This window comes from Hyla sarda, chromosome 5, assembly GCF_029499605.1.
Source record: "Hyla sarda isolate aHylSar1 chromosome 5, aHylSar1.hap1, whole genome shotgun sequence".
Lineage (NCBI taxonomy): Eukaryota > Metazoa > Chordata > Amphibia > Anura > Hylidae > Hyla > Hyla sarda.
Window position 1 is genome coordinate 204150435 of NC_079193.1, and position 12887 is coordinate 204163321.

Genomic DNA, 12887 nt, shown 5'->3' on the forward strand with positions numbered 1-12887 from the left:
ATAGATAGATAGATATGAGATAGATAGATAGATATGAGATAGATATGAGATAGATATGAGATAGATAGATAGATAGATAGATATGAGATAGATATGAGATAGATATGAGGATAGATAGATAGATATGAGAAAGATAGATAGATATGAGAAAGATAGATAGATAGATAGATAGATGCATAAATAGATGGATATAGATAGAAGGATGGATGGATAGATAGATAGATGCATAAATAGATGGATGGATGGATAGATAGATGCATAAATAGATGGATATAGATAGATGGATGGATGGATGGATGGATGGATGGACAGATATGAGATAGATAGATAGGAGATATATATATAATAGATTAATTGATAGATAGATAGATCAGTGTTTCCCAACCTGGGGGCCTCCATCTGTTGCAAAACTACAACTCCCAGTATGCTCATAAAGCCAAAGGAATGCTGGGAGTTGTAGTTTTGCAACAGCTGGAGGCCCCCTGGTTGGGAAACACTGAACTACCTCCCACTGTCTCCTACAACTTTCCCCCTCTCCCCCAAGCAAGTTACTTACTTTAAAAGGGCAGCAGTGGGCAGTGGGCAGTGGGCAGGTAAGTCTTCCATACTGGTGGTGTCCGGGCCTGTATACACACAGCGGGCCTGCTCCACAAGGTCCAGCAGCAGCATACAGGGGAGTGAGAGAGGGGGAGGAGCTTCCTGTCTGCTCTTCCCAGTCTGCATAGTGCGGCCCCTGTGTGGTGACAGGGCTGCAGGCTGAAGATTTATTTAAAAAAAGGATGCCGGAGTAGATGGCTCCGGGGGGCGGGGGTGCAGCGGGGGCTCGGGCCCCTTACTGGTGGCCATGAGAGCTGCTAGTGACCTACTGCTGCAAGGGGGGCACAAGGGGGGGGGGCAATCATGATGTAGGGAGGGCCGTGGCCCCCTCTGGCCCCCCTAACCCAACCCCCCCCCTCCAGAGACTGCACAGGCTGCAGGGGTGGTTGAATGCAGTGTCCATCCGGGTGCTGTCAAACTTGCTGTGGTCGGGGAGTATGCGGTGGTATGTGGCCTAATGCTCGCCTCTGGGGCCGGACCTGGAGAGGGCAGTGGGCCCCCTCTCACGCTGGGCCCCTGTGCAGCTGAACCGGCTGCACAGGCGATATGTCCGCCCCTGCTGTCATATTCTGTCCTTATATCCTGACCTCATATCCGAAACTCATATGTCTTCATCATATGCCATCCTCATATTCCGTCTTCTTATCCTGTCCTCATATCCTGTCCTCATATCCCATCCTCATCTTCTGCCCTCATATCCTGTCCTCATTTCTCATCCTCATATCCCGTCCTCAGGTAGGGCTGAGTTGTGATGAAGAGATTGTAGGCCGAAAATAGAAGGAGGCGTGGTTTTGTGGAAGTGCGTATGATCTACAAGCCGGACCAATGCACAAAAAGGGTAGAAAATAAAAGGGTGTGGCTTAAATTGTGGTTGTGGCTTTGTGAGATGGAAATGGCATGCAGGAGGGGTGTGGCATGCAGGAGGGGTGTGGCCAGACTGACACACTCACCAGGAGTTGCAGAGCAGAGCTTAGAGTAAGGTACTGGAAGTCCTATATACTTGCATGGGACTGAAGACAAAAACCTCATCCTTCACGTAAGAGGATAGGTTACTGTTAATTTAACTATCATATGTTTTTATTTGACATACAAGTAACATGTGTACTAAGTTTCATCAAAATATCTACAGCCATTTGGAAGTTATGCTTGAACGTACATTTCCCATAGACTTGCATGGGACTTTAAACAAAAACCCCGACCCTTGCCAATGAGGGTGGGTTAGGGTTAATTTACCTATCCTATGTTTGTAGTTGACATATAAGTAACATGTGTACCAAGTTTTATCGAAACATCTTTAGTTGTTTGGAAGTGATGCTGGAACATATACAAATAAATACATACACGCACACACATTAGCCCTGATTTACTAAGAGTGTTGTGTAGTTTTCTTTGTGGGTTTTAATTCCTTAAAAAAGATTTCCCTTCGTTTTGCACTTTTCCTTACATTTTGCTTTTTTTTAACACATTCTCTGATCTGTCAGGTTTTCCTCAGCCCAAATCCACTACATTTTCTGTGGAAACCTTAGTAAATATGTTGGGTTTTTGTATAAATATCAGGGACACACCCCTTTAGGCAGCCATGCCCACTGTCCCAATGGCCACACCCCTTTTTCGGGCTTTCTCAGTAAAATGGAGAGCTCGTCAGGTTTTTTTCAATTCTGGCACAATCTTGTGCATATCCTGACAAAACATGTCGGGTTTACATGAGTAAATAAGGGCTATTGAGTTTTATATATATACATATATACATATATATATATATATATATATATATATATATATATATATATAGTCCCAAAATAATGCAGCACTACTTATCTAGTCCAGCAAACAATGGTGGTGCCAGCGTCCAAAAAAAGACTCGATCAAAGTCCTCCATAGACAGAAACCAAAAACAGGCGCAGCACTCCAAAAAACAGTGTAATTTAATATCTCATGTCAGCATTACAACGTTTCAACTCCTCCTGGAGCCATTTTGAAGCATAGTGATATACAAACACCACAGGGCTTTTATGCCCCAAACAATTAATTAGTGCAAATCAATTCATAAGGTGCCAATCATATAAACATCATATAAAAGTATAAACAGTGCGTTACATAATTATATAGCACATAGTGCATCAGTGTAAATAAAGTGCTATAGTGCGTACAGTGCATAAAAATCATACATAAAGTTAAAATACAGCTTGAAAATACATCTCAAGATATGATTGCATATAATCATACAATCATAAACACCTGCGCATATAATAAACATCATAAAATAATACATACTGCATAGTGAGAAGGAAACATCCACCTGCTCCATACAATGGCGCCGTAAGCGTGGGCTACTAGCTATTGCGCTTGCGCAAACAGGCTGTGGATACTTCCGCATACACGCTCGCGGTCATGTGACTCACCCGCTCACGTGATCCGCTGCCCCAGCAACGGCCAACGCTATCTGCGAGGCAGTATACAGAGACAGCCGGAGCACGATCGTAGGCGATAATCCAGGCCGCGAGATGTGTATACACAGAAGAGAAGAAAACAAGAACACAGGTATCAACAGAGAAGAGGGCACAAACAGGACCATGGATTCAGATGCCACAACATGGGGGTTACAAGGCGCATAACAGAGTAAAGGAAGATTAGAAAAAAATTAAGAAAACACAATAAAACAAATGATAATGAACATAAAAGTAAAAGTAAAAAAATAAAATAAAAAATAAATAAATAAAAAATAAAAGATAAATGAAATATAATCCATACCACATTGTTTCTTTTTTTGCAGTTATGTTTTCATTATTTTTGTATAATATTAATAGGGTTACACCTTGTTGGGCCAGGGATAGATAACTGGCTTAACCCCTAATAGGGCCAAGGAGTCATCCATCAAAGGGGGGACTCCTGTGTTCAGGACCGTCAAGCCATCACCCCACTGGACTCACCCCACCTGGGCTATACTCAAGGGCGCCAGCTTATTCAGCAGCGCTAACCCTAGGCATACTGCCTAGTATAATTCAAACTAAAAAAACAAAACATAATAAAAAACAAAAGAAAATAAATGAAAAGATATAAAACAATATTTTCCTTTTATCATATAAAAAAAAGTATATAAAAAAATAAATGCTAAAGATAGAAATAGAGAAGATTAAGAAATTTTGAAAAATACCCCAGAATGTTATAATATGCGCATATATACCCCACACAATTCGCGTCGTTTCAAAATTGCTAATCTATCACCCCCTCTCACAGGATGGTGATAGATTAGCAATTTTGAAAACGACGCGAATTGTGGTGGATACATAAGCTTAATACACTACGTCCCTATGGTCTTAATGCGGATTTCAACACTATGTAGAAAACTTGTATACAGAGGTGGCCTACAAACAGCCCCTAAATTCCATTTATCCGTTGTTATACTTACCTCCTCTATACATATGGAATGTGATATACAAACACAATGTTATCATTCTAATAATATATTTCTTTATTTTTTAGATTTCTACAACCATAGGAGGAGACATCACCTACTCCAACATATGTGAATTAAGATAAATTTCTACACTGTGGCGGATATTTAAAAAAAAATTTTTTGTATTATAACAATTTGATGTGGAGAATTAAATAAAGTTACACAGATTCAGCATTGTTGTGGTACTACTTGGACCGTGGTTGGTGGATTTCATTATGTGGGGTATATATGCGCATATTATAACATTCTGGGGTATTTTTCAAAATTTCTTAATCTTCTCTATTTCTATCTTTAGCATTTATTTTTTTATATACTTTTTTTATATGATAAAAGGAAAATATTGTTTTATATCTTTTCATTTATTTTCTTTTGTTTTTTATTATGTTTTGTTCTTTTTATTTTGAATTACACTAGGCAGTATGCCTAGGGTTAGCGCTGCTGAATAAGCTGGCGCCCTTGAGTATAGCCCAGGTGGGGTGAGTCCAGTGGGGTGAGGGCTTGACGGTCCTGAACACAGGAGTCCCCCCTTTGATGGATGACTCCTTGGCCCTATTAGGGGTTAAGCCAGTTATCTATCCCTGGCCCAACAAGGTGTAACCCTATTAATATTATACAAAAATAATGAAAACATAACTGCAAAAAAAGAAACAATGTGGTATGGATTATATTTCATTTATCTTTTATTTTTTATTTATTTTTTATTTTATTTTTTTACTTTTACTTTTATGTTCATTATCATTTGTTTTATTGTGTTTTCTTAATTTTTTTCTAATCTTCCTTTACTCTGTTATGCGCCTTGTAACCCCCATGTTGTGGCATCTGAATCCATGGTCCTGTTTGTGCCCTCTTCTCTGTTGATACCTGTGTTCTTGTTTTCTTCTCTTCTGTGTATACACATCTCGCGGCCTGGATTATCGCCTGCGATCGTGCTCCGGCTGTCTCTGTATACTGCCTCGCAGATAGCGTTGGCCGTTGCCGGGGCAGCGGATCACGTGAGCGGGTGAGTCACATGACCGCGAGCGTGTATGCGGAAGTATCCACAGCCTGTTTGCGCAAGCGCAATAGCTAGTAGCCCACGCTTACGGCGCCATTGAATGGAGCAGGTGGATGTTTCCTTCTCACTATGCAGTATGTATTATTTTATGATGTTTATTATATGCGCAGGTGTTTATGATTGTATGATTATATGCAATCATATCTTGAGATGTATTTTCAAGCTGTATTTTAACTTTATGTATGATTTTTATGCACTGTACGCACTATAGCACTTTATTTACACTGATGCACTATGTGCTATATAATTATGTAACGCACTGTTTATACTTTTCTATGAAGTTTATATGATTGGCACTTTATGAATTGATTTGCACTAATTAATTGTTTGGGGCATAAAAGCCCTGTGGTGTTTGTATATCACTATGCTTGAAAATGGCTCCAGGAGGAGTTGAAACGTTGTAATGCTGACATGAGACATTAAATCACACTGTTTTTTGGAGTGCTGCGCCTGTTTTTGGTTTCTATATATGTATATATATATATATATATATATATATATATGTATATATATAAAAAGCAAAATCATCGGTAGTTGCAGTATCTTGTAATACCTTTTTTATTGGACTAACAAGATTATGTAGAGACAAGCTTTCGGGATTCTTCCCTTTATCAAGTCATAAGCATTTCTGAGCTCACAAGGAGAAAACACACGTTCTATCTCATAAAATATGCAGGGGTTAAAACAACGTATGTGGAGAATGGACATTAAGTTCGGCCATAAATTGTATAGCAATAGGACGAAAGATACAGATAAGAATGGGGGGGGGGTGGGGGGGCTGGAGAGCAGAGGTGAGAATGGTGAATACGCTGGACAGAGGAGAAAGGACAATTATACTACAGACCCATAGACTGAAGATAAGACTTAGACAGGGGGAGGGGGGAGCAGGGGTGTAATGGTGTTAGAGCTCTAGCACCGTACACCCCTGCTCCCCCTGTCTAAGTCTTATCTTCAGTCTATGGTTCTGTAGTAAAATTGTCCTTTCTCCTCTGTCCAGCATAATCACCATTCTCACCTCTGCTCTCCAGCCCCCCCCCCGCCCATCCTTATCTGTATCTATCGTCCTATAGCTATACAATTTATGGCCCAACTTAATGTCCATTCTCCACATACGTTGTTTTAACCCCTGCATATTTTATGAGATAGAACGTGTGTTTTCTCCTTGTGAGCTCAGAAATGCTTATGACTTGATAAAGGGAGGAATCCCGAAAGCTTGTCTCTACAAAATCTAGTTAGTCCAATAAAAAAGGTATTACAAGATACTGCAACTACCGATGATTTTGCTTTTTGCATCACTGGACTAATACGGCTACTCCTAACTAATCTGTATATATATATATATATATATATATATATATATATATATATATATATAAAGGGTGGGCCACTTATATGGATACACCTAAATAAAAAGGGAATGGTTGTTGATATTAACTTCCTGTTTGTGGCACATTAGTATATGTGAGGTGGGAAACTTTTCAAGATGGGTGGTGACCATGGCAGCCATTTTGAAGTTGGCCTTTTTGAATCCAACTTTTGTTTTTTCAATAGGACGAGGATCATGTGACACATCAAACTTATTGGGAATTTTACAAGAAAAACAATGATGTGATTGGTTTTAATGTAACTTTATTCTTTCATGAGTTATTTACAAGTTTCTCATCACTTATAAAATATGTTCAATGTGCTGCCCATTGTGTTGGATTGTCAATGTAACCCTCTTCTCCCACTCTTCACACACTGATAGCAACACCGCAGGAGAAATGCTAGCACAGGCTTCCAGTATCAGTAGTTTTAGGTGCTGCAGAATGGGCAAAACAAAAATTGATTTGTTCAGTGATGAGGCAAACTTTTATGTGAATGGTGAAGTTAACAAACAAAACCACCGCTATTGGTCTGTCACTAACCCACATTGGATAGATCCCTCCAAGACTGTTGGAACACAAAAAATTATGGTATGGTGTGGTATATGGGGTACAAAGATAGTGGGGCCATTCTTCATCAATGGAAACCTCAAGGCCACTGGATATGCAAAATTGCTACATGATGATGCGTTTCCCTCTTTATGCACTGAAGCTGGCACGTTCCCTGAGTTTTTCCAGCAAGATGGTACACCACCACATTATGGGTGTCAGGTCCGAGCATTCCTAGATGAACAGTTTCCTGGAAAGTTGATTGGTTGTCGTGGGCCAGTTGAATGGCCCCCAAGGTCTCCCCATCTGACCCCTTAGACTTTTATCTTTGGGGTCATCTGAAGGCAATTGTCTATGCTGTGAAGATACGAGATGTGCAGCACCTGAAACTACGGATACTGGAAGCCTGTGCTAGCATTTCTCCTGCGGTGTTGCTATCAGTGTGTGAAGAGTGGGAGAAGAGGGTTGCATTTACAATCCAACACAATGGGCAGCACATTGAACACATTTTATAAGTGGTCATAAACTTGTAAATAACTAATGAAAGAATAAAGTTACGTTAAAACCCAGCACATCATTGTTTTTCTTGTGAAATTCCCAATAAGTTTGATGTGTCACATGACCTTCTTCCTATTGAAAAAACTAAAGTTGGATTCAAAATGTCTGACTTCAAAATGGCCGCCATGGTCACCACCCATCTTGAAAAGTTTCCCCCCTGACAACATATACTAATGTGCCACAAACAGGAAGTTATCATCACCAACCATTCCCATTTTATTAAGGTATATCCATATCAATGGCCCACCCTGTATATATATATTTATATATATATATATATATATATATTTATATATATATATATATATTGATGTGTACATGTCCCCAGAAGTCCCATGTGCTTATGGTTGCAATCTTACTCTGGTTCTTTAATTCCTGGCTGAAAATGGATGTTCATTAATGTCCATTTGCGGCTCCTGAGGTATGACGCGTGCTCAGCAGGTGAAGCCACGGTGCCCGAACAGCTTGCAGGATGTGAAGAGGATGCCTACCTGCCTCCTCGCTGTCCGATCACCGAATTACTGCTCCGTGCCAGAGATCCAGGCAGGAACAGTCAAGTGGCAGAAACACTGATCAATGCTATCCTATGGCCCTCTCTAGCCATGCATCCCTCCCCTTTTTCACAGGAGTTTTTTTTTTAATTGATAATGGATCCAGCATGTCACCCAGTCAGAGGGCATATGCTCAGCAAAGGTGAGTGAAATGAGTGTTAGGGTCCCATCCGAAATAAAGCCACCTCCGTGTGGTGAATGGGGGACACGTTTTGATCAAAAGGTGCGCTAAGAGCCTCAATTTTTTGACTAAGAGTGCTGCTGCGGCCTTCTTTTTTATATACTCTGTATGTGCCACAGCAGCGTGCCGTGCACCCCTCTCCTTTTTCACAGGAGGTTTTTAAATTGATAGTGGATCCAGCATGTCACCCAGACAGAGGCCATATGCCCAGCAGAGGTGAGTAAAATGAGGGTAAGGGTCCCATCCAAAATGAGGCCACCTCCGCGTGGTGGATGGAGGACATGTTTTGATCAAAAAGTGATCTAAGAGCCTCCATTTTTTGACCAAGAGTTCTAATGCAATCTTCTTTTTTGTATAATGCATGTTATAGTCCCCTATGGGGGCTATAACATTGCAAAAAAAAGTGTAAAAAAAAAGTTAATAAATGTGATTTAACCCCTTCCCTAATAAAAGTTTGAATCACCCACTTTTCCCATTTAAAAAAATAAACTGTGTAAATAAAAATATAGATATGTGGTATCGCCACGTGCATAAATGTCCAAACTATAAAAATGTATTGTTTATTTAACCGCACAGTCGGTGTACATGTAAAAAAACATTTCAAAGTCCAAAATAGTGTATTTCTGGTCACTTTTTATACCATACAAAAATGAATAGAAAGTGATAAAAAAGTCAGATCAAAACAAAAATGGAACTGATAACTTCAGATCACGGTGCAAAAAATGAGCCCTCATACCACCCCTTATACATAAAAATATTAAAAAGTTATAGGGGTCAGAAGAGCATTTTTCAACGTATTAATTTTCGTGCATGTAGTTATATTTTTTTTTAGTAGTAAAATAAAATCAAACCTATATAAATTGGGTAGTCTGCTATCCTGACTACGAGCTGCCTAATCCCTCCTGTGCCTGGCATCTCCTCAGCCACCTGTGTGGTCGAGCGTGCCAGGGGTAGCGACTTGGGTGCCGCCTGCTGCAGCAAGTCCATCCAGCCTTGCTGCGGGCTCTGGTGAAAACCAGCGGCACCTTAGACTCTGCTCCCTGGTACGGTCCGAGTCATCTTCCACACAGTTCCAGCGGATCCACATCCACCGGTGTTCCTGTCTTCTGAAACGTGAGTGTTAGAAGCTTTACAAAATGCCCTAGAGATTGTTCAAAAGTTAGACGGTATCACTCCCAATCAGGGTAACAAAGTATTATTGGACAGGTTTATTGATGGGTCTCATAACAAATGGGACAAAGCTCAGTTGAGGATGTTAACAGTACAAAATCCCAATCTGTCCTTATCTGCTTTTAAGAGACTGGCTATTCAGGTTATAGAGCCCGGGAGTGAGTCTGAAGAGAGTTATGTCCCTATGCCAGAACCCCTGAGTGTAGCAGCTGGCCCCATACCCCCACCACCACTGGCTCCCGCCCCAGTGTTCAATACCCTTCTAGCCTCCACAGCCTCAGAATTTCAGAGTGTCAAACAGGACACTGAACAATTGACTCAGGCTGTGAAGGAACTTGCCAGTCAGGCCACTCAGGCCAACTGTGAGCCGCCCCTACCTAAGAGACCTGTATCTGCTCCTGCCCCTCGTCAAGTTAACCTCCGCCATAATCCGCCCAATAGGCCCTCAGGGACTCAAAGGCCCTTTGTTACCTATTGCAACAAACCTGGACATTGTAAAGTACAATATTGGGATTTAAACGGATTTCCCCTGAGGTCGCGGACTGGCCCTCAGGAAAGCAGATATCAGGTCCGAACCCAGAACAATCTAAGTCAGGACTCTCACTATATGTCACCCCCTGCCCTATGTAAAAGTCATGGTAAAAGGTGTCCCGTTGGAAGCGCTAATAGATACAGGGTCACAAGTGTCCACTATATCTAAAACATGTTTTACAAGTATTGGATTGCTAATTTATTGTGTGAACCTGACAATGTGGCATGTAACGGGAAACCAATACCCAGACATGGATATTGGGAGCCCACCATTCAATTGGGAAAACATGTGCTTAAGGGACAGGGAGTGATCGTAACTGATGTGTCTGACTAGGGGTCTGCAGAATTCATATTGGGGATGAATATTAAGAAACATTGCTTTACTGACAGAGTAGATTCCTTGCATGCCTCTCTCCCCTACATGTCCCCCTTAGGCCAGCGGGCTGCGCAGCACCACTTAAAGGTTCTCCAAGCGGAGCAAAAGTTTGCAAATCGGCGAGGAGAAGTTTGTAAAGTACGAATTCAAGACATCCTGGAGTGAGAAACAAGGACTACCAAGCCCTTTTAGAGCCTATACAGTTGGAAAACCATCCACTATTTCGAGCAGCAAGAAGTCTGGTCACAGTCATCAACGGGAAAGTTCCAGTACAACTAGTTAATCTGTCCAGCGTGGCTACAGTCTTACCAAAATACACTTCGGTAGCCCAGTTGTATCTTCTAGAGTCAAGTGACATTTTATCAGAATGCAAGGTGGCTCAACAACGGGCAGCTCAAGTGACTCCTGGTTCTACTGAAAGTCCCTGTTACGCCGAGCGCTCCGGGTCCCCGTTCCTCCCCGGAGCGCTCGCCTCATCCTCGTTGCTGCAGCGCCCCGGTCAGATCCACTGACCGGGTGCGCTGCGGTACCGCCTCCAGCCGGGATGCGATTCGCGATGCGGGTGGCGCCCGCTCGCGATGCGCACCCCGGCTCCCGTACCTGACTCGCTCTCCGTCGGTCCTGTCCCGGCGCGCGCGGCCCCGCTCCCTAGGGCGCGCGCGCGCCGGGTCTCTGCGATTTAAAGGGCCACTGCGCCGCTGATTGGCGCAGTGGTTCTAATTAGTGTGTTCACCTGTGCACTCCATATATATACCTCACTTCCCCTGCACTCCCTCGCCGGATCTTGTTGCCTTGTGCCTTGTGAAAGCGTTCCCTTGTATGTTCCTAGCCTGTGTTCCAGACCTCCTGCCGTTGCCCCTGACTACGATCCTTGCTGCCTGCCCCGACCTTCTGCTACGTCCGACCTTGCTTCTGTCTTCTCCCTTGTACCGCGCCTATCTTCAGCAGTCAGAGAGGTTGAGCCGTTGCTAGTGGATACGACCTGGTCACTACCGCCGCAGCAAGACCATCCCGCTTTGCGGCGGGCTCTGGTGAATACCAGTAGTGACTTAGAACCGGTCCACTAGCACGGTCCACGCCAATTCCTCTCTGGCACAGAGGATCCACCTCCTACCAGCCGGCATCGTGACAGTAGATTCGGCCATGGATTCCGCTGAGGTGCCGCTGTCAAGTCTTGCCGACATTTCCCTAATGATCACCCAACGAAACCACCAGCTGGCATACATGACCACCGTGACACAGCAACTGCAGTCACAGTTACAGCAGCTGCTGTCACTGACACAGCAGCTGCAACTGCAACAACCATCTCCTCCGCCGGCTCCTGCAACTCCTCCGCAGCGTCCGGCCGCTCCTAACCCCTGCTTGTCCCTGCCGGACAAATTTGATGGGGACTCTAGACTCTGCCGTGGTCTCCTTTCTGGAAAGGCCTTGTCTTGGGCCACACCGCTCTGGGACCGCAATGATCCTGCCACAGCCACAGTCCAGTCCTTCTTCGCTGAGGTCCGTGGTGTCTTCGAGGAGCCTGCCCGAGCTTCTTCTGCCGAGACTGCCCTGCTGAACCTGGCCCAGGGTGTTTCTTCCGTTGGCGAGTACGCCATTCAGTTCCGTGCTCTTGCTTCCGAGTTGTCCTGGAATAGTGAGGTCCTCTGCGCGACCTTTAAAAAAGGCCTATCCAGCAACATTAAAGATGTTCTGGCCGCACGAGAAACTCCTGCTAACCTACATGAACTCATTCATCTTGCCACTCGCATTGACATGCGTTCTTCCGGATGGCGTCTGGAGCTCCGCCTGGATATGGACTTTGTTCGCACGAGGCGTTTTTTCCCCCCGGCTCCTCTCTCCTCTGGTCCTCTGCAATCCGTTCCTGTGCCTCCCGCCGTGGAGGCTATGCAAGTTGACCGGTCTCGCTTGACACCTCAAGAGAGGACACGACGCCGCATGGAGAATCTTTGCCTGTACTATGCCGGTACCGAACACTTCCTGAAGGATTGTCCTATCCGTCCTCCCCGCCTGGAAAGACGTACGCTGACTCCGCACAAAGGTGACACAGTTCTTGAGGTCAACTCTGCTTCTCCACGTCTTACTGTGCCTGTGCGGATATCTTCCTCTACCTTCTCCTTCTCTACTATGGCCTTCTTGGATTCCGGATCTGCAGGAAATTTTTTTTTGGCCTCTCTTATCAACAGGTTCAACGTCCCTGTGACCAGTCTCGCCAGACCCCTCTACATCAATTGTGTTAACAATGAAAGATTGGACTGTGCCGTGCGTTACCGCACGGAACCCCTCCTAATGTGCATCGGACCTCATCACGAAAAAATTGAGTTTTTGGTCCTCAGGTTCTTTGGCCCCAAGAAGAGGGGGAGACCCAAGGGGGGGGGTACTGTTACGCCGAGCGCTCCGGGTCCCCGTTCCTCCCCGGAGCGCTCGCCTCATCCTCGTTGCTGCAGCGCCCCGGTCAGATCCACTGACCGGGTGCGCTGCGGTACCGCCTCCAGCCGG